Genomic DNA, 26,788 nt, shown 5'->3' with positions numbered 1-26,788 from the left:
GGGGTGTTGTGGTGTCCTTCAACTCCCGGAAGGGAAGGGGAGTTATCCAGGAGATCGGGGAGCCACTACAGGTCCGTGTTGATCGGGAAGAAGTGGAGCCCTGCGGGGGAAGGTACGATTCCAATCTGGAGCCTGGCGACGCAGTGACCTACACCCGGTGGAGGAGGGAGGTCGGCTGGATAGCTCGGGGCGTCCAGCGGTGTGTCGCACTCCAGGCCGATACCGGGACATCTGAGGACGAGCCCCCTGCAGAGAAGGCGATGGAACCTGTCTCCGTGGAACCTGTCTCCGTGGAACCTCCGGAAGTCCGGGCTCACCGTGTGCCCCTGGGTCGCGCTTGCCCACGAGTAAGGAGGGCGTCCCGCAGAGGGATCCTGTCGTTGCTGGAGCCAGGACCGGCCCTTGCTGCACCAACGCGACCCGTTGGCCGGGTGAGGCCTGGAAGGAGACCACCCCCTGCACTGCAAGAAGACTAAGTAAGTAAAAATGCTTTATAGAATGTAAATAGTTCATTGTTTCTATGCTGTTTTGCTGCTAAAACCCGTCCAGGGTTAACTCTTAAAGGGATCCCTTAGTTGACCCGGGATCCCTATTGCCTTTTGTTTGTTTTCTACTTGTTGCCTCAGTTATCAAGAGACTGCCGAATCATGGATGGTGAATGATTCAAAAACTGATGTTGTAAATAGTTTGCACCTTCTTAAAGGTGCTCTCTACTGGTTTTACATAAAGAAAGGACTCTTTGCGAAGACACTGGTCTAGGAACCAGCATTGGAGTCCTTACTGCAAACAGACTTGCAGCTTGAGAAGTTGCACTACCTCATAGAGACTTGGTCCCCTCTTAAAGGGAATGTTCACATATTGCACTTATGAACAGTGTTGCCTTAAGATGGTTAAATGGCAATAATGTCTTGAAAGAAGAAGTTAAATGTAACTAATTAGTTGATTGTAAGAAATGTTGGTAATGTGCTCTGAAATAAAGTCCTGTAAAGGTGAAAGCTAGAAGAAAGATGCAGCAGACCCGTAGGGGTAGACATAGCGTCCTGCATACAAGTCAGTAAGAAAGCAATAAAGGAAGTTTAATGTTTTATTTAATAGAAAATGTTTAATAATGTGCTAGAAAATGAGGACAGGAAGTGAACCCGTAGGGGTTAGTGGTGAGTCCTCTTAGGAGCCATACAGAGATGGCTCAGTAATCCGAACTGAAAGATGGATGATATGTTCTATACTGTGTATAGTAGTAGAAAGACAGTAGGCCCGGGCGGAAAGGGGCGGTCCTGTAACAGAAAGGAGAGGCAGTAGGTCTGGAGCAGTTAGGACAGGCGGTCCTGCAGATTTAAAGAAGGAGAATGCATAAAAGTTGTTTAGCCTTATAATGTGTTATAAGAAGGTCTTTAGTGGATCCAGCGAGTACGTCCTTAAAGGCAATGTTAAATTATTGTTCAAAGATTTTGCACTTAGTAGAATACCCGGTTGGGTAAGAAAAGTATTTATAGTATGTTAATTAAAGTATTTAACCATGTTTGTAACGTTCAAGTGTCCTCACCTCCCATAAAGGGAAGCTCTGTTAAAAAGTTTACTTGTACTTGCATTTTCAAAATTGTATGTCTTTTTGCTGACATGTATTGTTGTTTTCTTCCCAGTCCAGGAGTACTGGATTTAACCGGGGGGGGAGTGCAGCGCCCCAGAGTCCTGGTCGTTGCAGTACTGTGGCTCCGCCGCTAAGGGGGGCTATGGTACGTCTGATGGCACTGAAGGAGTTCATCTGACCAGGTATCACAGACACCAATACATTTCACAGTCTGGCCTCCAGGGGGAGCTAAGGGTTCTATTTATTAGGCCACTCCTCACAATCTGGTAAAACTGGGGGTTAGGCAGGAAGTTAGAGAGAAAGCTGACTGGGTTGGAACCAGGCAACACCTTGTGGCAGAGGGTGTTGTAGGGGAAGATTCGGAGGGGTCCATGTCAGGGGTGGGATCCTGACAGAGGCCTAGCAAACAGAGAGAAAGTTACGGGACCGCGCCTGTACGATATAGCGGCGGCACCCCAAGAAAGGACAAGAAGCGAGGTTTATTGTGCTGACTGAGAAACGAGATCAACGCAACAAGGAGAATACCAGTAGGAGTCGTGCTGTAAGACGAGGCAGCATCCTATTGAGGCGCATAACCGGTGGCCGGAACGCCGAGGAAGTATAGAGCTCCAAGCCAAACTTCAAACCTATGGCAGGACAGTCAGTTATAGGCGGGCTGTCTCACCCAATTGACCTAGGAAGACACGGGGGTAACAACAGGAGTGGGGCGACGCTAGAGTCCCGGAAAGAGCTCCGAGCCTCCCCATCATACGGGTGCGTCCTAACCATAAGATCTGGGGGACGTGGAAGAACATCAGAATCGAGTTATGAGGGAACACGAGAAACAGACACAACAGTTGTGAGGACTATCCCATGGTGCTCAGCAGGGAAGGACTACAACACACAAGCGCTAGAGGGTAGGCACAGATTTCCACCTGCAAAGGGAACTCTGGATGTGCCATCGGACCGACCAGGCTTGCGCAGCCCAGTTAACCGTATTCCGGATTGAGCACCCTGAAGCCTTCAGTAAAGAGGTAAAGAGACTGCAATCTGGTGTCCTCGTTATTTACTGCACCGCACTACCACCACCATCTACACCTTTCATTGGGCGCCCCTCAGCAAGGTCACGGACCGCGTCTAGCCACCGTGACAACCCCAGAGCAGAGACTCAGAGGCCCAGTACCGGGTACCCCTCAGCCCTGCGGCAGTGGGGGCACTGCATACGGAGCGGAGCCGTGTGTGTAAGAGGCATACAAAGCGGAACCGTGTGTGTATGTGGTGTGTGGAGCCATGCGTGTACGATGTCGGTGTATGGTGGGGAGCAAATTTCATACCTCCCAACCGTCCCGGATCCAGCGGGACAGTCCCGATTTTGAGAGGCTGTCCCGGCCGGGAGCTTACTTTCCCTGTGGACACAGGAGTACACGTACACGTGACGTTCCACCAGAAGAGACTTGCTGGAAGCTGACCGGAAATGATGTATTTTCGGGAGGAGATTGTGACGGAACCATGGAGGCATTCAGGGAATGCTTCAGATCCATCACCGTGTCCTCCTCCGACAGCGCGGACAGCGGGATCGCCTTGGAATCGGGGATGCCGGCCATGTGAGCGGATCATGATATGACTGGCAGGGGGATGCTCAGGTGGGCATTACAATGGGAGCCGGGCCGCTATAGTATATAGAATCTTTCTTTCTTTCTTTCTTTCTTTCTTTCTTTCTTTCTTTCTTTCTTTCTTTCTTTCTTTCTTTCTTTCTTTCTTTCTCTCTCTCTCTCTGTTCTTTCTTTCCCTCTCTAATCTGTGCGGTCTGTGCCTGAGGCCGAGGTTCCCGGACGGTAACGTCCCAGTGAGTGGCAAGAAGGTACCAGCGCCTAGCGTGCCCCGGCCGGAAGCCTCGGCCTCAGGCACAGACCGCACCACAATCCGCTGAGCTAATTTAAGCAATACAAACAGCACTGCTTTCAGAGGATTACCTCGCCATCTTCACTGCATGTGGTTTTTTCTAAACAGGATGTGGTGAGTGCCAGCTGATTCTTATTGATACTGCCGCAATTGTTGTGGTTAGTAATAACCCAATTGATTTAAGGTACTGCTGACATTTTTACTCTATTTATTTATTAGCATTCAATTTGTCACACCGTGGAAAGAGAAATGCTCAATCACATATAGGAACACTCCGGATGCAGGCTACATAGTCTTATAAAAAGAGTAAGTGTATTTCACCAATACTTATGATAATACATTTATACGGTCCAAATATTATACTGTTTTTTTGCATATTCTACCTTTCAGCATTTGGTTTATCACACCGAGAAACACTTAACCCCATATAGGAACACTCCAGGTGCAGCCTATAAAACCTCATATGAGGATAAAATCGCTGTAACCAGGTGCAACCCTTTACCCATAAGGATTCTCATACAACACACAAACAGCCATAATAGAAGTAAGTATATTGATATTCCAGCCTTAGTTTTAGTGCAGTGGTTTGTAATATTATTATTTAGGTGTTAAATTTTCTAACAGAGTCCTGCACAGAACCTGTTTTAACCATGTGCAGCTTCCAAGGCCCCCACCTTATCTTTTCAGGTGATTAAGCGCCAGTGTATATACATTTTTTTCTAAGATTTAAAAGATGTGATTAAAAAGGACACCAACACTGTCCGCACTCAGTACTAAATGTAATAGTAAAGGGCTTCAATCAACATGATATATTAAGGACCCCATCACCTACAATGTCCATCCACCTGCTCCCAAAGGTTCATGGAGGGAGGACATCAATCAATATAGCCCAGTGGCTGCTGTAGAATCATCTCTGGGGATTCCTCTCCCATACTGCCCCCTCAATACATATGGTCACAAAAATCAACCTACAGTATGTTAAGTTGAATAAAAGGGTCATCTTACCCAGACTGAGGTGCGTGCAGGAATAAAATGCTCTGAATTTATTAAGATGTGCACGCCATGCCACTTAATGAATTTGGTGCATTTTATCAGTGGCTTCACTGTACCTGAGATTATGGTAACATTTCTACCATAATGTGTGCCAGCACTTTTGATTAATTTATTGGGTGGGTGTAACAAGCCCCTTCTTACCCTCACTCCACCCTGTGAAATGGAAAAATTCACAATTTTTTTGCCCAACTTCACATCTTTTTGTGTTTCCCTCTGTCTTACCCTCTCAATACAGTATAATAGGTGTACAATGTCACAAGCTTTGGTTCAAACCCAGAAAAGGCATCCAAGTAGTTAAACAAGGAATGCAAGATGGGTTAGAGGGTCTAAATCACATTCTAGTATTTGGTCAGTATTTTGAATCACTATTTGTAAATCCAAATCAGAAATTGAACCCATTAAGACAAAAATGTTAATGGAAAGATCCAAACCTGTTATGTATTTTAGAGCTGTTTTAGCTTACAAATACTGATGCACAGTAATCAAAAATACTGAAGTGAAGTCTAACGTTGGTGGTATTGATGAGCTGACTAACAGCAAAACGTGGCCTGTCAGCAGGGCCTTTATGAGGGTATGTGCACACGTTGCGGATTCTCTGCGGATCCGCAGCATTTTTTGCAGTGCAGAAATGCTGCAGATCCGCAATTGATTTACAGTACAATGTAAATCAATGAGAAAAAAAAAATGCTGTGCACACTTTGCGGAAAATCCGCTGCAGAAACGCTGCGGTTTAAAAGAAGTAGCATGTCACTTCTTTTTTGTGAATCTGCAGCGTTTTTGTACCCATTCCATTATAAAAAACTGCAGGGGTAAAAAACGCAGCAAATCTGCAAGAAAACTGCAGCAAAAACGCACAAAAAAACGCTGCGGAACCACACAAAAAAACGCAGGTGTGTTTTCTGCCAGGAGAGACAGAATCGGCACCAAAAATTCCTAAGCCTAATCCACAACGTGTGCACATAGCCTCAATATGCTTTGTTATCCTACTAGCTAGCATTCACAACAGGAGGGGAGCTGACGGTGAATAACCCACCCATCAGTGATGGTACACCACAAGCAAAGGAGTTGGCATGGGAGAAGGGTGGTTTGATGGTCAACTTAAAGGGTACCTGACAGAAATACATACTGCCTGGGCAGTTGAAAAGGATAGTCCCCAAGAACATAGTAACATAGTAACACGGTTATTAAGGTTGAAGGAAGACTTTAAGTCCATCTAGTTCTACCCATAGCCTAACCTATCATGCCCTAACATGTTGATCCAAAGGAAGGCAAAAAAAAACCCCATGTGGCAAAGAGTAAGCTCCACACTGGGGAAAAAAATTCCTTCCCGACTCCACATACGGCAATCAGACTAGTTCCCTGGATCAACATCCTAACAAGGAATCTAGTGTATATACCCTGTAACATTATACTTTTCCAGAAAGGTATCCAGTCCCCTCTTAAATTTAAGTAATGAATCACTCATTACAACATCATACGGCAGAGAGCTCCATAGTCTCACTGCTCTTACAGTAAAGAACCCGCGTCTGTTATTATGCTTAAACCTTCTTTACTCCAGACGTAGAGGATGCCCCCTTGTCCCTCTCTCAGGTCTATGACTAAGAAGATCATCAGAAAGGTCTTTGTAGTGTCCCCTCATATATTTATACATTAACATAAGATCACCCCTTAGCCTTCGTTTTTCAAACTAAATAGCCCCAAGTGTAATAACCTATCTTGGTATTGCAGACCCCCCAGTCCTCTAATAACCTTGGTCGCTCTTCTCTGCACCCGCTCCAGTTCAGCTATGGCAACGGGGTACTCGGTACCGGGTCTCTCTCTCTGTCCTGGGGATGTCACGGTGGCCTGACCCGGTCCGTGGCCCTGCTAAGGGGTGCCCAATTAAAGATGTTGGTGACGGTGTAGGTCGCAGTAAATAACGAGGACACAGGGTTGCAGTCTCTTTACCTCTTTACTGAAGGCTTCGGCATCCGCAATTAAGAGCACTGCTAACAGGGCTGGCTGAGACCGGCCGGTCCAAAGGCACATCCAGAGTTCCCTTTACAGGTGGAAATCAGTGGCCTTCCTACCAGCGCCTGTGTGTTGTAGTACCTCCCTGCTGAGTACCACGGGATAGTCCTCACAACTGTCGTGTATGTTTCTGTTCTTTCTCTCCGTCCCCCAGATGATATGGATAGGACGCACCCGTATGACGGGGTAGGCCTGGAGTTATTTTATAGGGACCCTAGGGATGCCCCTCTCCCACAATTGCCTCCGTTGTCTTCGTTAGGTGTAAAGGTGAGACAGCCAACCTAAAGTTAACTGCCCGGCCGTAGTTCAAAGTAATGCGTAGAGTCTCTTACTTCCTCGGCGTTCCGGCCGCTACGCGCCTCAGAAGGATGTTGCTGATCTTGGGGCACGACTCCTTCTGGTTCTATGTCCTTTATGCTGTGATCCCGTTTCTCACTTCTCCACAATATGCTTCGCTTCATGTCCTTTCTTAGGAGTCTGCCGCTATAAGGCACAGGCACGGCTCCATAACGATCTATCTGTGCTAGGCCGATCCCACCCCTGACAGGTCCTCTCTCGAACTCTCCCCAGCTACTTTCTCCCTCACTTTCTATCCAACCCCCAGTTTTACCCATGTGTGAGGAGTGGCCTAGTAGATAGGACCTTTTGCTCCCCCTGGCGGCCGGAGTGTGAAGTGTAATGTGTGTCTGTGATACCTGCAAGGTGAACTCTTTTAGTGCAATCAGACGTACCATCACTCCCCTTAGTGGCGGAGCGACAGTACTGCAACGACCAGGACTCTGGGGCGCTGCACTCCCCCCCGGTTAAATCCAGTACTCCCGGACTGGGAAAAGAAGAACAACAATACATGTTAGCAAAAGACATACAAAATTTTGAAATGCTATGAACAAGTAAATGCTATGAACAAGTAAATATAACAGGGCTTCCCTTTATGGGAGGTGAGGACACTTGAACGTTGCGAAAGTTTGGTCATGCACAGTTCATGACTCCCAGTTCAGTGGGTGCAACCTTGAAACAGCAGGGACCCCGGGTAAACAAAGGGGTCCCTTGTGAAAGTTTTGGAGCAATTCACTGTCCATCACTCCATTGTCCATTTTTAAACCTGTAACAAAGATATTTACACAAACATTTTCAACCAAATAGCAACTATCGTTAATATCTCCAAGTTTTGTAGCGAAGTGGAGTTTGGTTCTTGGTGCTACGTGTAGACCTTTGCAGTGCAGGGGTTGCTATTGGCCTAACAGGGCCCGCTATGCTTTACTATCGCTGGTGTAGTGCACTGTCTTCTAGCTACACTTCTAGTGAGTCTGGGAAGCACTGGCATGCTGGAGCTCTCAGGGCTGCTGCTACTAATGGTGGGCATGGCAGATTCGCCGATAGCAGAGGGAGGACTTGCCGGTTCAACGGTTGGCATGGCATCCTCTGGTGGGGTCCGCTGTGATTGCGGGTCCGGATGATCTGGCACCACATTTAGTTCTGGCGGTTTCAGTTGACGAAACGTTAAGACAGGTACCACGATGGCCTGATTTATTTGAGTCCAAGACTGGGGAAAATTGACAAGAACAGTGTGTATCATCTTCTCCTCTTCTACAGGTGGAGAGGTTCTTGGATCTGTTTCCTTTTCGCTCAACTTATCAGGGCATATTTTAAGGTAATCTCTGGATATTGCCGTTGAGGTTTCCCCTCCATCTTTGCTGATGAGACAGACCTTCGTATTGTCAAAATCGGATGGCAGGATGGTATACGGTTCCGCTTCCCATTGGTCGTCAAGCTTGTGTAATCTCCTCTTTCGTTTGAGTACTTGCTCACTGGGTGACAAGGGAATTGCAGGAGCATGCTGGTTGTAGTCCCTTTCTTGTTTTTGTCTGGCTTGGGCTAGACTTCTTTCCACGCACTCCTGTATTTGGCTGTACCTTTGCTGCCTTTCCGTATCCCAATCGGCATCTGGCGAGGTATCTTCGGGGGTTTGGACCCCCATGTCTAGATCAACAAGTAACTTGCTAGATCTTCCTCGCATCAGGTACGCTGAGGTGCAGTTGGTGGAATTCACTGGGATGTGGTTGTACATGTCTACTAAGTCAGGCAACTTTGTTGGCCACAAGTTCCGTTCCTCCACAGGCAAGGTCTTCAGTAAGTCGATTACCACTTGGTTCATCTTCTCACACATCCCGTTAGTTTGTGGATGGTACGGCGTGGTTCTGATCTTTTTACACCCGTACAGATTGCAGAACTCCTGGAACACCTCCGCTTGAAATGCTGGCCCCTGGTCAGTCAGTACCTTCTCCGGGTACCCATGTGGTCTACAGAAATACTGCTGGAAGGTTTTGGCGGCTGTCCTGGCCGTTAGATCTTTGACCGGCACAACTACCAGGAATCTAGAGTAGTGATCCACGATGGTAAGAGCGTAAACATAGCCTGACCGGCTAGGTGTTAGCTTCACATGATCTAGCGCGACCAGTTCGAGCGGCCGTTTGGTGATGATGGGCTGCAAGGGAGCCCGTTGGCTGTCACGGTCCTTCCTGCGTAGGCTACATGGGCCACACTCTCGACACCACTTCTCGATGGCTTTCTTCATGCCAATCCAGTAGAACCTCCCACGGAGTAGCCTCTCCAGCTTCCTCCACCCGAAGTGTCCTGCCCCATCGTGGTACGCTCCCAGAACCATTGGCACATCTTGTCTTGGGACTACTATCTGCCATACCAATTCATGAGTGCGTGGGTCGATGCTTCTCTGGCACAGCTTACCGTCGTGAATAAACAGTTTGCCTCTCCCCCTCCACATCTGTTGTGTCTCTTGTGGGTCATCCGGGCCGGGATGCAAACCTCCCTGCGTCAGAAGCTCTTTCACCCGACGGACCGCGGGGTCACCATCCTTGGTCTCTGCCCACCCGTGATGGGGCAGGGGGTTCAGCGTGGCGTCCTGCTTATTCCTGTGCCTGTTCTCCACCTGATGGGAACACTGGTTGGCCTTGGGGCGATGGAAAGCGGGCAGCTCTACCTCTTCAAGTGCCTCAGGGTCTTCTCCCGTTTCGGGCAAGTTGGGCATCCGGGACAATGCATCGGCGTTCGCGTTCTTGTGCCCTGCCCGGTACTTGATGGTGAAGTCGTAATTGGACAACCGGGCCATCCACCGCTGCTCCAAGGCACCGAGTTTTGCTGTGTCCAGATGCGTTAGTGGATTGTTATCCATGAAGATGGTGAATTTTGCTGAGGCCAGGTAGTGTTTGAACCTCTCTGTAACTGCCCAAACGATGGCGAGGAATTCCAGCTTAAAGGAACTGTAGTTATCCGGATTCCTTTCAGTGGGACAAAGTTTTCTGCTGGCGTAAGCGATTACCCTCTCCTTGCCTTTCTGGACCTGGGACAACACGGCTCCCAGTCCCACGTTGCTGGCATCCGTATACAGCACAAACGGTTGATCATATTCAGGGTAGGCCAGTACCTCTTCTCCCGTCAGCGCCAACTTTAAGCAAGTGAACGATTCTTCCAGTCCCTCGTTCCAATCAAATGGGGTATTCTTACCCCTGGTCTTCTTGGATTGGCCCACCAACATGTCTTGAAATGGCGCGGCCTTCTTGGTGAAGTCCTTGATAAACCTCCTGTAGTAGCCTACCAACCCGAGGAACTGCCGGACTTCATGGAGGTTACCGGGCTTCGGCCAGCCCTTGATCACCGTAACCTTGTCGGGGTCTGGGGCCACTCCCTCAGCACTCACCACATGGCCCAGGTACTGCACTTTTGGTTTTAGCAAATGGCATTTGGACGGTTTCACCTTTAAGCCAAAGTTTGACAGGGCTTCAAACACCTCGGCCAGGTGCTTTAAATGGTCTTCATAGGTCTTGGAGAAGACAATGACATCGTCCAAATACAGCAGCACGGTTTCAAAGTTCTTGTGTCCCAGACAGCACTCCATCATCCTCTGAAACATTCCCGGGGCGTTGCACAGTCCGAAGGGCATGTAGTTGAATTCACAGAGACCCATCGGCGTCGTGAAGGCCGTCTTTTCCTTGTCCGCCTCTGCCACGGGAACCTGCCAGTACCCACTGGTGAGATCCAAGGTAGAGAAGTAGTTAGCAGATTTCAAAGCAGCCAAGGACTCCTCTATCCTGGGCAGCGGGTATGCATCCTTATGTGTAATGCAATTTAACTGCCTATAATCAACACACATCCTCATGGTGCCATCTTTCTTCCTAACGAGGACCAATGGAGCTGCCCAGGGGCTACAACTGTCTCTCACTACTCCAGCCTCCTTCATCTCTCGCAACATTCCTTGGCACACTGATAATGAGCTGGGGGTACAGGACGGTATCTCTCTTTTATGGGTGGATGATCTCCCGTGGGGACATGATGTTGAATCCCTTTTACCTGCCCAAAATCTAGGGGGTGCTTGCTGAATACCCGCTCATACTCATGAACCACCCTGTAGGCTCCCTGTTTCTGGTGAGATGGGGTAGAGTCAGTGCCCACGTGTAATTCCCGACACCAATCTTTCGGTTGCCCTGCAGAGCCGTTGTCCTCCGCCGGATTGGACGGGACCAAGGGCCCGGGTGCCTGTATCACCCTATTATTAACAGTAAACAGTTTGGCAAGTGTGGCATATTTCGTTAGGTGGACTTCTTCCTCCCCACAGTTAAGAACACATACTGGCACCCTCCCCTTGCGGACATCAACCACCCCTCTGGCTGTCAGGAGGGTAGGCCTATTATCTGAATATACAGGTTCTACCAGGGCCTGGTAGTCTTTACCCCTGAGGCCTATGGCTGCCCGACACCATATTAACATTTCACTTCTGGGGGGTATCGCAGTGGGGTTTGAATCACTCACTGTGACACGGCCAATTTCACCACCAGTCAGCTCCACCTGCTGTCTCTGCATCAGAGCTCTAATTTCCTTCTGCAAGGCACATTGCTCACTGTAACCAGCTGTTTTTGCCACCTGCTGCAACAAGACAATAACCTCTGCAAGACAATTTTCTATGACATTAGTACCAATGGTCATCATGGGGTTACATTCACGTCAGTCAATATCAACAATGACAATTCCTTGGGCCTTCAATTCTACCCGCCCGGCCTTAATGGTGACCTCTTTATACCCCACTTGTGGCAAGGGCTGAACATTACTGGCTATTATGGTGAAATCATCATCGGGGCCACGGGTAATGTCGGTGTCCTCCCAATAACGTTTATAAAGGATGTAAGGCATAGTCGTCACCTGGGAACCGGTGTCCAGCAAAGTGTTCATGGGGATACCATCGATCACGATGGGGAGAACTGGTCGCCCTCCGATGTATTTGGTTCTCCAGTTTTGCGGGCCTGATCGTCCTACTCCTGGGGGTTGGCCCTCTGCCCCAGGGGCTGCTCGTTTAAATGAGAGTACCTTGCAAGATGGCCCACCTGGTGGCAGCGGCGGCAGATGGGTCGTCCGTCCCGATGAAAGCGATCGTCGTCCCTGCCTCTGGTCGGCGGAGTCCTCCTCTGTCGCATCCAGGGGACATCTTCCGGTCTGGAAGCCAGCTGGATCTTCTCCTTGGGGGCCTCCTGTAGAGACTGTACGGTCCGGGCTAGGGCGGCAATGCTCTTGGTCAGCTCCTGCATCTGGAGGCGTAGTCCTGCAGGGGAGTCATCTTCCAGGATCTGGGCATCGGCCTCGGCGGAAACTGGTGTATCCGGCGCCACCTCCTGGTGGTACGTGAGGGCTTGACGCCTGGGAAACACGGCATGGCTGGGCTGTCTCTCCGGTAGCGTCTGGATGGCTTTATCTTTGAATTGCGCAAAAGTCAGGTCTGGATTCTGCATGGCCAGGAAGTGTAATTGAGCCCTTTGGTGACTGCACAGGAGCCCCTCGATGAACCGCTCTTTCAGGAGTTTATCTTCATCTTGCATGCTGTTTGAGTCACTCTGCTTGATGGCCCGCAGTGCCTCCTGGAGATTAAGGGCATAGTCCCGTAAGCTATCCTGCGGCCTCTGCTTGCACCCATAGAACGTCAATTTAATTTCTGTAGCGGTGTGGGTGTCAAAGGTGGCTTTAAGCTTTGCGAAGACCTGCTGCGCAGTTCTCTTATCCGCGGCGGGCCAGGACTTCACTTCTCTCAGAGCCGCTCCAAAGAGTTGGCCTGTTATCATATGAACTTTCTGAGGCTCTGTCAAGGGATAGAACTCGAGCAGGCTGCAGATCCCTTCTTTAAAGTCAGTTAGTGTATGTGATTCTCCAGAGTATCGCGGGAGCCAGGCTGCTCCAGGTAGGTACGGCATGGAGAAGGGCATTATGGCTGCTGTAGCCGCGGCAGTATCCGGCTGGCTGATGGGGCGGCAAGCTCTGCGGCAACCGGCGGTGGTACAAGGCCCGCGGCTGCGTCTACTGCAGGGCCCGGAGCAACCCCTTGGTCTGCAGCTGCGACCGCCGCCTCCGCTCCTCCCGAATCAGACATGGCCGTTCCTTCCCCCTGCTAACCTGCTGGAAGTCTGGGGGGTTCCCCTTCCGGAATCGGCAACTCACAGCCTTCATCTTGTTCTGCGCTCTTTTCGGCCTGCTCCGCCCACAAAGCTATGGCTCCTCCCCTCGTGCTCCGCACGGCGCGGCAATGGCGGATTTTGGCGGCAAAAAGCACTACACAGTCTTTGCAATAAATCACTATTCAAGCACAATTCAGTCACAGTTCCAAGGCACACATGACCTGATTCTTCAGGCTTAAGTAGATCCTGTTCGTGACGCCAAGTTGGAGTGGCCCCCAGACGCAGGGCAACGGGGTACTCGGTACCGGGTCTCTCTCTCGGTTCTGGGGATGTCACGGTGGCCTGACCCGGTCCGTGGCCCTGCTAAGGGGTGCCCAATTAAAGATTTAGGTGACGGTGTAGGTCGCAGTAAATAACGAGGACACAGGGTTGCAGTCTCTTTACCTCTTTACTGAAGGCTTCGGCATCCGCAATTAAGAGCACTGCTAACAGGGCTGGCTGAGACCGGCCGGTCCAAAGGCACATCCAGAGTTCCCTTTACAGGTGGAAATCAGTGGCCTTCCTACCAGCGCCTGTGTGTTGTAGTACCTCCCTGCTGAGCACCACGGGATAGTCCTCACAACTGTTGTGTATGTTTCTGTTCTTTCTCTCCGTCCCCCAGATGATATGGATAGGACGCACCCGTATGACGGGGTAGGCCTGGAGTTATTTTATAGGGACCCTAGGGATGCCCCTCTCCCACAATTGCCTCCGTTGTCTTCGTTAGGTGTAAAGGTGAGACAGCCAACCTAAAGTTAACTGCCCAGCCGTAGTTCAAAGTAATGCGTAGAGTCTCTTACTTCCTCGGCGTTCCGGCCGCTGGCTACGCGCCTCAGAAGGATGTTGCTGATCTTGGGGCACGACTCCTTCTGGTTCTATCTCCTTTGTGCTGTGATCCCATTTCTCACTTCTCCACAATATGCTTCGCTTCATGTCCTATCTTAGGAGTCTGCCGCTATAAGGCACAGGCACGGCTCCGTAACGATCTGTGCTAGGCCGCTGTCAGGATCCCACCCCTGACAGGTCCTCTCTCGATCTCTCCCCAGCTACTTTCTCCCTCACTTCCTATCCAACCCCCAGTTTTACCCATGTGTGAGGAGTGGCCCAGTAGATAGGACCTTTAGCTCCCCCTGGCGGCCGGAGTGTGAAGTGTAATGTGTGTCTGTGATACCTGCAAGGTGAACTCTTTTAGTGCAATCAGACGTACCATCACTCCCTTTAGTGGCGGAGCGACAGTACTGCAACGACCAGGACTCTGGGGCGCTGCATAATCACTAAAGCCCGGTTAGACTTAGACCTAGGTGGACACCAGATGCTACTCCAGGACAGTTCCATTTACTGTGGCAGCTGACCCATGGGCCAGGATAGTAGAAATGTGTCCAAGACAGAACTGGATAAACATGGTTTTGATTACTCTTGTTCAGACAAGAAAGACTCTGAAACTGAAAGTGGCATCGTAGGTTTCAGGCGCAGACACTGCAGGAGCAGTATCAGGATTCTGGGACCGCACAGACAGGACGGAAACAGGAAAGCAGAATTGGTACTGGTACAGATTAAACTTGACTGGAACTGGGACCTGATCACTATCTAGCAGATTGCAGACTGACTAACTACAATTGTTGCTCAGACACCTTCCAACAGGTGGAGGTTCTTTTAAATATTAAGTGGCTGGAGACAAATTAGGAGTGTGCGTGCTGTCTCTGTAAGAGACAGGTAGTGCATGCACCTTAAGCACTCTGCCAGATAACATCCGTGGCGCCCATAGACCCTGGGACACGGAAGGTACAGCAGGACGGCCATGAGTAACTCGGCATCCCTGCCGTGTGGGAGGAGCAGGGGCATGTAGGGACTCTGGTGTTACAGACACCATATTCTGAGAGCTATACATTTTTAGTTTTTGTGAACAGAAGTGTATAAGGGCTTATTTTTTTGCGTGATGAGATGGAGATATTTTTTTGGTACCATTTTGGGGTACATAACTTTTTTGGTCACATTTTATTCATATTTTTTAGATGCAGAATGAACAAAAAACAGCAGTTCAATTATTTTTATTTTTTGAGCAGCTCACCGTGATAAGTGAAAAAATAATTTTTTTCATCGGGTCAGTAAGATTATAGTGATACCAAATTTACATAGTTTTTATGAAATGTTGCTTTTACAGACTAAACAATATTTTACAAAAATTGATTTATTTTTGCTGATTTTGTTATTTTTGATTTCTTATTCTGAGAGCTGTAACTTTTTTTGCTGTACTAGGGCTTGTTTTTTTGTGGGTCGGTTTGACGTTTTTATTTATATCATTTTTTACATATGTCTTTTTGATCGCTTTTTATTCCATTTTTGGTTTGTCAGTAAGATGAAAAAAATTACATTTTTGGCATGTTGTTTTTTTTTAATTTTGTTTGGTTTTTGAATAAATAACATGCCAGTTTTATAGATCGGGTCGTTCTGGACGCAGTGATAGGCCGGCGTCACACTAGGCGTAAGACAATACGGTTCGTTTTTTACGGCCGTAATACGCAGAAATGTTCCCAAAATAGTGATCCGTATGTCATCCGTAGGCAGGGTGTGGCAGCGTATTTTGCGCATGTCATCCTCCGTATGCAATCCATATGGCATCCGTACTGCAAGATTTTCTCGCAGGCTTGCAAAACCAACACCTAATGGATTTATGGGCTCAAATGTTCATTAAAACATATATACAGTCTATATATGTGTATAAATATATATATATATATATATATATATATATATATATATATATATATATATATATATATATATACTGTATTTATATTTAATTCAGCGCGAGATAGCAGAAAAGCCAGTAATTCAATTGCCGGCTTTTGCTATCTCCTTCACAAACCCGACAGGATGTGAGACATGGTTTACATACACTAAACCATCTCATATCCCTTTTTTTTTTGCATATTCCACACTACTAATGTTAGTAGTGTGTATGTGCACAATTTGGGCGCTGTAGCTTGTAAAATAAAGGGTTAAATCGTGGAAAAAATTGGCGTGGGCTCACGCGCAATTTTCTCTGCCAGAGTGGTAAAGCCAGTGACTGAGGGCAGATATTAATAGCCTAGAGAGGGTCCATGGTTATTGGCCCCCCTGGCTAAAAACATCTGCCCCCAGCCACCCCAGAAAAGGCACATCTTGAAGATGCGCCTATTCTGGCACTTGGCCACTCTCTTCCCACTCCCGTGTAGCGGTGGGATATGGGGTAATGAAGGGTTAATGTCACCTTGCTATTGTAAGGTGACATTAAGCCAGGTTAATAATGGAGAGGCGTCAATTATGACACCTATCCATTATTAATCCAATAGTACGAAATGGTTAATAAAACACACACACACACATTATTAAAAAGTATTTTAATGAAATAAAGACACAGGGTGTTTTAATATTTTATTATACTCTTAATCCACCTGAAGACCCTCGTTCTGTAAAAAAAGGAAAAATAAAAATTCAACAATATCCCATACCTTCCGTCGTTCAGTCACGTCCCACGATGTAAATCCATCTGAAGGGGTTAAATCATTTTACACCCAAGAGCTCTGCTAATACAGCTGTGCTCCTGTCTGTAAAATTTTGTGAATGAATGGAATGCAGGGGAATGTCCTGTAGTTAGCTTGAGTCGCGGTGATGCGCCCTCTGCTGGATGTCCTCATATGAACTCGAGCGTGGGAACTTGAGTTCATATGAGGACATCCAGCATGATTTAACCCCTTCAGATGGATTTACATCGTGGGACGTGACTGAACGATGGAAGGTATGGGATATTGTTGATTTTTTATTTTTCCTTTTTTACAGAACGAGGGTCTTCAGGTGGATTAAGAGTGTAATAAAATATTAAAACACCCTGTGTCTTTATTTCATTAAAATACTTTTTAATAATGTGTGTGTGCTTTATTAACCATTTCGTACTATTGGATTAATAATGGATAGGTGTCATAATTGACGCCTCTCCATTATTAACCTGGCTTAATGTCACCTTACAATAGCAAGGTGACATTAACCCTTCATTACCCCATATCCCACCGCTACACGGGAGTGGGAAGAGAGTGGCCAAGTGCCAGAATAGGCGCATCTTCAAGATGTGCCTTTTCTGGGGTGGCTGGGGGCAGATGTTTTTAGCCAGGGGGGCCAATAACCATGGACCCTCTCTAGGCTATTAATATCTGCCCTCAGTCGCTGGCTTTACCACTCTGGCGGAGAAAATTACGCGGGAGCCCACGCCAATTTTTTCCGCGATTTAACCCTTTATTTCCAGGTCGTCTCTCATGACAGCACCACAAGGAGGTTGCTCTTCATATCCTTGATAGGGACAGGAACACAGAAGAGGTTAAATAGCCCCTCCCCACCTCCACCCTTCAGTGTTTTTCCTGTCCCTATCAGGGACAGACGCAGGAGAGATCTATGGAAGATCAGGGTTACCTGATTGGAAGCGGCGCTTCGGTCGCAGGCAGGCTCGGTTGAGCAGGAGCTCCCGAGTGCGGTCCCATCCTCCTGAAGGGGGCTCTGGCCGTGGGAGTCTGGAACTCCCCAAGTCGCAGGATACCGACAGAGGTCCCTCCACCAACAGAGGTAGAGCTGGGTGCTCCCACACGCGGCCTCATCCCCTCACAAAGGGGCTCTGAGACAGCGGCTGCTGCTGCAGGTGTCCGGCTCCCTCGGCCCCACGTGCGGCCGGTGCTGGCGTCGTTCCCCGGACTTCCAGTCCGGCGCTTCGGTGACTTCCGGGGGGCGTGGCCAGATTCCCGGGGTCGGCGGAGCGGAGCATCTCCGGGGCGCCGGGAGGCTGGGGGAGCAAACAGAGAGGCCGGACAACACCGGATTTTTCGCCGGATCTTGGTCCCAAGCTGTCGGCGTGCGTTCCAGATGACGCATGCGCAATACAGCTGGGGACCTGTAATCACCATGGACGCCAGCAGCTGAGCTTGGAAGGAGGACGAATCAGATGTCATGAAGCCGGGTAAGACTGACTACTTAAATGACGGACAACTGACAGCACACTTGACTCAGATAAAATGGAAGGTGCTAGTCGTCCAGACGTCCAATCCTTAGAGCCGCCCACGGACCATGTGAGTAATACGTGGTATGGGAAACATTACAGTGCCTTAGATCCGTAGCTACAGGGGTCTCCCTTACGTTACAGGACAAGGACACCTCTGAAAGGCCGACTGTTAAGAAAATGTCCACCAGATGTCCGTTATGCACCGTCAAGCTTCCCGATGGCTATAAAAAGAAGTTATGCGAAAAATGTATCGCTAAACTTCTAAAGGATGAACAGGCTTCATTACTGGATAATATTAAAACTATGATTCGAGACGAAGTCCAAGCTACGGTGTCTACAATGGTGCCACCCCAGTCCCCACGACCCAAAAGGCCCAGATGGGACATGGACCTAAGTTCCCGAAGTAGGAGAGGTCTCGGGGTATTCCGATCCAGGCTCAGAGGAACAAGGTCCATCCGCGGTGTCACCAGAAGAACGGAAGAGATACCGGTTTTCATCCGAAAATACGGACATACTGCTCAAAGCAGTTAGAAGCACCATGAAGATAGAGGACTCGTCTGAACCACTATCGGTTCAAGACGAGATGTTCGGAGGCCTAAGAACTCACAGAAATAGAGTTTTTCCGGTCAATAACCACATTACAGCAATGATAATGGAAGAGTGGGAAGATGTGGGAAAAAAACTAGTAGTCCCGAGAGACTTCAAGTACCGTCTTCCCTTCGATCCAGAAGAAACTAAAATCTGGGAATCGGTTCCAAAAATTGATATTCCTGTGGCTAAGGTCACAAGGAAAACGGCTATCCTCTTTGAGGACTCATCAGGATTAAAGGATCCGATGGATAAGAGGTCAGAAGATCTTCTCAAAAAAGCCTGGGAGTCGTCGGCCGCCATTATGAAAACGAACATAGCGGCTACCTCTGTTGCAAGGTCTATGAGTCTTTGGGTAGACGAGTTGGAGAGTCATATTACAGACAGAACCCCAAGAGAAGAGATCCTAAAATCTCCTTCAGTGCTGAAAATGGCGACTGATTATATGGCGGACGCTTCCGCGGAATCGGTACGTTTTGCTGCCAGGAACAATGCACTGTCAAACGCAGCAAGAAGAGCCTTATGGCTGAGATCATGGTCGGGAGATACCCAATCCAAAAACAAGCTGTGTTCGATTCCATTTTCAGGATCTCACGTGTTCGGCCCAGTCCTTGACGAGCTACTCGAGAAGGCGTCCGATAAGAAAAAAGGCTTCCCTGAAGAGAAGCCAAAGAAGACACAATTTTTTCGTAAGACTCGCTCTCACCCAAGACAGGACTACAGAGGAAAAGGGAAGTCCGGCAGATGGAGCTACCCTAAAGGGGGCAGAGGAAGAGGTTCCTTTCGAGACCAGTCATCAGGACCCAGCAAACAATGACGCCAACAATATAGGAGGAAGACTACAATACTTCCTGGAGGGATGGCAGAACATTACTCAGAATCAGTGGATTCTGCAGACAGTGGCACAGGGGTACAAGATAGAGTTTACTCATCTACCCCCCAAGAGATTCTGTTTGACACAGACGGAGTAATCAGCAGTACATCAAAGACTGCTAACGGATATACAGGAACTCTTAGAGTTACACGTCATAATACCGGTACCCCATCATCAGCACTTCCAGGGGCATTACTCCAGTCTGTTCTCCATAAGAAAACCGAGCGGAGAATACCGCACAATAATAAACCTAAAACCATTAAACAGATGGGTGGCGTACAAACGCTTCAAGATGGAATCTCTCAAGTCAATCGTACCGTTAATAAAAAAGAATTCGGTAATGTGCACGCTAGACCTCAAACATGCATACTATCACGTTCCCATCCACCCATCACTTCAAAAATTCCTCAGATTTGCAATAAGAAGTCGCAAGGGGATTCTGCATTTCCAGTTTCAATGTCTACCTTTCGGTCTTTCCTCTGCCCCAAGAATATTCACAAAGCTCATGACAGAGATCATGGCCCACTTGAGGGAAAAATAAATTCTCATTACACCCTACCTGGACAATCTGTTGCTGGTAGCAAATTCATCCCAACAGATGGAAGAATCCTTAAGAGTTACTATGTCACTCCTGAAACATCTGGGGTGGGTAATAAATTTAAAAAAGTCGAGTCTCGAACCAGAGACACAAAAAATATTCCTGGGTGTACTTCTAAATTCCGAGCTGGAATACTCCTTCCTACCAGACCAAAAACAACGGTCAATCAAAAAAGAATTTCAAACGATAAAAAAACGGAAATACATTTCCATCAGGAAAGCCATGAGGATCCTAGGACTGATGTGTTATGATCCTTAGTGGTTGAGGATCACAAATTACTCCAGCTAAGTAACAAACATAGGACAAGCTCTAGGGAGGTGGCAAACTGGACTGACCGCAAATCTGAACCTATCCAAACACACTAGAAGTAGCCGGTGAACGTGCCTAAAATCCTAGACGTCTCGAGCCAGCCTGAGGAACTAACTACCCCTAGAGAGAGAGAAAGACCTCACTTGCCTCCAGAGAAATAATCCCCAAAGATATAGAAGCCCCCAACAAATAATAACGGTGAGGTAAGAGGAAGGCACATACACAGGGGTGAAAGCAGATTCAGCAAATGAGGCCCACTAATACTAGATAGCAGAAAATAGAAAAGGGGTCTGTGCGGTCAGTAAAAAACCCTTACAAAATATCCACACTGAGATTTCCAGAACCCCCGCACCAACTAACGGTGTGGGCGGAGAAACTCAGTCCCCTAGAGCAACCAGCAAGCGAGGAAATCACATTTTAGCAAGCTGGACAAGAAACATGATGAATGCTGATAATCAAAAAATGAACAAACAAAAACTTAGCTTGTCTTGGAGAGACTGGGTGCAAGGTAGTCACAAGGAATCTGAAGAGCACTGAATACATTGATAGCAGGCAAGGAACTGAGTATCCAGGTGAGCTAAATAGGAAACCAGCCAAGGATAATGAACCAGCTGATGCTGCCAACCTGCAGAAAGACAACACTACACAGTACCGCTTGTGACCACTAGAGGGAGCCCAAAAATAGAGTTCACAACAGTACCCCCCCCTTGAGGAGGGGTCACCGAACTCTCATCATGACCCCCAGGGCGATCAGTATGAGCCGCGTGGAAGGCACGAACCAAATCGGCCACATGAACATCAGAGGCGACAACCCAGGAATTATCTTCCTGACCATAGCCCTTCCACTTAACCAAATACTGAAGCCTCCGTCTAGAGATATGAGAATTCAAAATCTTCTCCACCACGTACTCCAATTCGCCCTCGACCAGCACCGGAGCAGGAGGCTCAACAGAAGGAACCACAGGTACCACATACCTCCGCAACAAAGACCTATGGAACACATTATGAATGGCAAACGATGCTGGGAGATCCAAACGAAAAGACACCGGGTTAAGAATTTCCATGATCTTATAAGGACCGATGAAGCAAGGCTTGAATTTAGGAGAGGAGACCTTCATAGGAACATACCGAGAAGACAGCCACACCAAATCCCCAACCCGAAGTCGGGGACCCACACCGCGGCGGCGGTTGGCAAAGCGCTGAGCCTTCTCCTGTGACAACCTCAAATTGTCCACCACATGGTTCCAAATCTGCTGCAACCTATCCACCACAGAATCCACCCCAGGACAGTCAGAAGGCTCAACCTGACCCGAGGAAAAACGAGGATGGAAACCAGAATTGCAGAAAAAAGGCGAAACCAAAGTAGCAGAACTAGCCCGATTATTAAGGGCAAACTCGGCCAATGGCAAAAAAGTCACCCAATCATCCTGATCAGCAGAAACAAAACATCTCAAATAAGTTTCCAACGTCTGATTAGTTCGCTCGGTTTGGCCATTAGTCTGAGGATGGAAGGCCGACGAAAAAGACAAATCAATGCCCATCTTAGCACAAAAAGTCCGCCAAAACCTGGACACAAACTGGGATCCTCTATCAGACACAATATTTTCAGGAATACCGTGCAAGCGAACCACATTCTGAAAAAATAGAGGAACCAAATCGGAGGAAGAAGGCAACTTAGGCAAGGGCACCAAATGGACCATCTTGGAAAAACGATCACACACCACCCAGATGACAGACATTTTCTGAGATACTGGAAGATCCGAAATAAAATCCATGGAAATGTGCGTCCAAGGCCTCTTCGGAACAGGCAGAGGCAAAAGCAAACCGCTGGCACGAGAACAGCAAGGCTTAGCCCGAGCACAAATCCCACAAGACTGCACAAAGGAACGCACATCCCGCGACAAGGAAGGCCACCAGAATGACCTAGCCACCAAATCTCTGGTACCAAAAATCCCAGGATGACCCACCAACACCGAAGAATGGACCTCGGAAATAACTCTGCTGGTCCATCTATCCGGGACAAACAGTCTCTCTGGTGGACAACGGTCAGGTCTATCCGCCTGAAATTTCTGCAGCACTCGTCGCAAATCTGGGGAAATGGGAGACAAAATCACTCCCTCTCTGAGAATACCAGCCGGCTCAGAAACTCCCGGAGAGTCAGGCACAAAACTCCTAGAAAGTGCATCAGCTTTCACGTTCTTCGAACCAGGCAGGTATGAGACCACGAAGTTGAAACGGGAGAAAAACAACGACCAGCGAGCCTGTCTAGGATTCAGGCGCTTGGCAGATTCAAGATAAATCAGATTTTTGTGATCAGTCAAGACCACCACACGATGTTTAGCTCCTTCGAGCCAATGTCGCCACTCCTCAAATGCCCACTTCATAGCCAACAACTCCCGATTACCAACATCATAATTCCATTCCGCTCGGCAGGCGAAAACTTTCTTGAAAAGAAAGCACATGGCTTCATCACAGAGCCATCAGAGCTTCTCTGCGACAAAACAGCCCCTGCTCCAATCTCAGAAGCATCAACCTCGACCTGGAAGGGGAGAGAGACATCTGGCTGACATAAGACTGGAGCTGAAGAAAACCGGTGCTTCAGCTCCCGAAAGGCCTCCACGGCCGCAGGAGACCAATTAGTCACATCAGAACCCTTCTTGGTCAAATCCGTCAAAGGTTTAACCACGCTAGAAAAATTAGCGATGAAACGACGGTAAAAATTAGCAAAACCCAAGAACTTCTGAAGACTCTTAACAGACGTGGGCTGAGTCCAGTCATGAATAGCCTGGACCTTGACTGGGTCCATCTCCACAGTAGAAGGAGAAAAAATAAAACCCAAAAAGGAGACCTTCTGTACTCCGAAGAGACATTTTGAGCCCTTCACAAATAAAGCATTAGCACGCAAGACCTGAAACACCATCCTGACCTGCTTCACATGGGACTCCCAGTCATCAGAAAAGAACAAAATGTCATCCAGATAAACAATCATAAATTTATCCAGATATTCTCGGAAGATGTCATGCATGAACAACTGAAACACAGAAGGAGCATTAGAAAGTCCAAAAGGCATCACCAAGTACTCAAAATGGCCTTCGGGCGTATTAAATGCTGTTTTCCATTCATCTCCCTGCTTAATGCGCACAAGGTTATACGCACCACGGAGATCTATCTTGGTGAACCAACTGGCACCCTTAATCCGAGCAAACAAATCAGACAATAGTGGCAAAGGATACTGAAATTTGACTGTGATTTTATTCAGAAGACGATAATCTATACAAGGTCTCAAAGAACCGTCCTTCTTGGCCACAAAAAAAAATCCTGCACCAAGAGGGGAAGAGGATGGGCGAATATGTCCCTTCTCCAAAGACTCCTTTATATAACTCCGCATCGCGGCATGCTCTGGTATAGACAAATTAAAAAGTCGTCCCTTAGGAAATTTACTACCAGGAATTAAATTTATAGCACAGTCACAATCCCTATGAGGGGGCAGGGCACTGGACCTGGGCTCATCAAATACATCCTGGTAGTCAGACAAAAACTCAGGGACCTCAGAAGGAGTGGAAGAAGCAATAGACACCAACGGAGCATCGCCATGAATTCCCTGACAACCCCAACTTGACACAGACATAGCTTTCCAATCTAAAACTGGATTATGAGCCTGCAGCCATGGCAGACCCAAAACGACAACATCATGCAAATTATACAAAACAAGAAAGCGAATCACCTCCTGATGTACGGGAGTCATGCACATGGTCATTTGCGTCCAATACTGAGGCTTATTCACAGCCAATGGCATAGCATCAATTCCCCTCAGAGGAATAGGAAATTCCAAAGGCTCCAGGACAAAACCACAGCGCCTGGCAAACGACAAATCCATCAGATTCAGGGCAGCACCCGAATCCACAAAAGCCATAACCGGGTAGGACGACAAAGAACAAATCAAAGTAACAGACAAAATAAATTTAGGCTGTATAGTACCAATGGTGACAGGTTTAGCGAATTTTTTTAAGCGTTTAGAGCATGCTGAGATAACATGAGTAGAATCACCACAGTAAAAGCACAACCCATTTTGACGTCTATGACTTTGTCACTCAATTCTGGTCAGAGTTCGGTCACATTGCATAGACTCAGGTCTCTGTTCAGAAAATACCGCCGAAGGATGAGCAGATTTGCGCTCCCGCAAACGCCGATCAACCTGAATGGCTAAAGCCATAGAATCACTCAGACTTGTAGGGGTGGGAAACCCCACCATAACATTCTTAATGGCCTCAGAAAGACCTTCTCTGAAATTTGCAGCCAGGGCACACTCATTCCATTGAGTAAGCACCGACCATTTCCGAAATTTTTGACAATACACCTCTGCTTCATCCTGACCTTGAGAGATAGCCAGCAACACTTTTTCTGCCTGATTCTCAAGATTAGGCTCCTCATAAAGCAGTCCAAGAGCCAGAAAAAATGCATCTACATTAAGCAATGCAGGATCTCCTGGCGCCAGAGAGAAAGCCCAATCTTGAGGGTCGCCACGCAACAAGGAGATAACAATTTTAACTTGCTGAGCGGAATCACCAGAGGAACGAGGTCTCAGATATAGAAATAACTTACAATTATTCTTAAAATTTAGAAACCTAGATCTATCTCCAGAAAGCAACTCAGGAATGGGTATCTTTGGTTCTGACATAGGGCTATGAATAACAAAATCCTGAATACTTTGCACCCGTGCAGTAAGATGATCCACACTAGAAGTCAGAGTCTGAACATTCATGTCTGCAGCTGAGCTCAAAACCACCCAGAGTTCAAGGGGATGAAAGAAGCTAAATAGACTGCAGCAAAGGAAAAGCGGGAGGAGAAAAAAAAATGTACTTAGTTCTTCTTTTTATCCCACTTCTGCGATGCATTAAACACTTTTTGGCCTGCTATACTGTTATGATCCTTAGTGGTTGAGGATCACAAATTACTCCAGCTAAGTAACAAACATAGGACAAGCTCTAGGAAGGTGGCAAACTGGACTGACCGCAAATCTGAACCTATCCAAACACACTAGAAGTAGCCGGTGAACGTGCCTAAAATCCTAGACGTCTCGAGCCAGCCTGAGGAACTAACTACCCCTAGAGAGAGAGAAAGACCTCACTTGCCTCCAGAGAAATAATCCCCAAAGATATAGAAGCCCCCAACAAATAATAACGGTGAGGTAAGAGGAAGGCACATACACAGGGGTGAAAGCAGATTCAGCAAATGAGGCCCACTAATACTAGATAGCAGAAGATTGAAAAGGGGTCTGTGCGGTCAGTAAAAAACCCTTACAAAATATCCACACTGAGATTTCCAGAACCCCCGCACCAACTAACGGTGTGGGGGGAGAAACTCAGTCCCCTAGAGCAACCAGCAAGCGAGGAAATCACATTTTAGCAAGCTGGACAAGAAACATGATGAATGCTGATAATCAAAAAATGAACAAACAAAAACTTAGCTTGTCTTGGAGAGACTGGGAGCAAGGTAGTCACAAGGAATCTGAAGAGCACTGAATACATTGATAGCAGGCAAGGAACTGAGTATCCAGGTGAGCTAAATAGGAAACCAGCCAAGGATAACGAACCAGCTGATGCTGCCAACCTGCAGAAAGACAACACTACACAGTACCTCTTGTGACCACTAGAGGGAGCCCAAAAATAGAGTTCACAACACTGATGACCTCGTGCATTCCCAGCGTACAGTGGAGTCAGTTTTGCTCCAGAATGCTCCAAAAGGAAATTCTTTTGGTATGGAATGGAAAGGAAGACTCCTTAGACAACAGGATGCGGTTATTCAGCGAAGTAAAACTGTCCCTCTCATGGTGGATCGATATAAAAAACCTCAAAAGAGGAAAACCATGGAATATACTGTATCTCCATGCGTCAACATAACGACTGATGCAAGCTCAAAGGGCTGGGGATCCCACATAGAAGGACGATACCTTCAGGGGACATGGCCACCATCGATACGCAACAGTTCCTCCAATTACAGGGAACTCAGAGCAGTCTGGGAAACACTAAAGGGGTGCCAACACGAAGTGCAGGGACACCATATCCGAGTCTTCTCAGACAACTCGACCACGGTAGCCTTTCTCCTACATCAAGGAGGATCGAGGCACCGTCCACTTCAAGCGCTAGCAGAGACAATATTCTCCTGGGCAGAGGATACTGTGAAGTCCATCACAGCAGTTCATCTAAGAGGCTCACAAAACCAAATAGCGGATTTTCTCAGCAGAGAGAAATTGCAACCAACAGAGTGGTCTCTAAACGGAGAAGTCTTTGCTCAGCTAATCCAACAATGGGGCACTCCGCAGGTAGATTTATTTGCCACAAAGGACAATACAAAAACAAAAGAATTTTTCTCA

The sequence above is a fragment of the Ranitomeya variabilis genome, chromosome 3 (genome assembly GCF_051348905.1).
Source record: "Ranitomeya variabilis isolate aRanVar5 chromosome 3, aRanVar5.hap1, whole genome shotgun sequence".
NCBI lineage: Eukaryota > Metazoa > Chordata > Amphibia > Anura > Dendrobatidae > Ranitomeya > Ranitomeya variabilis.
Note: the sequence above shows the minus strand (reverse complement) of the source record.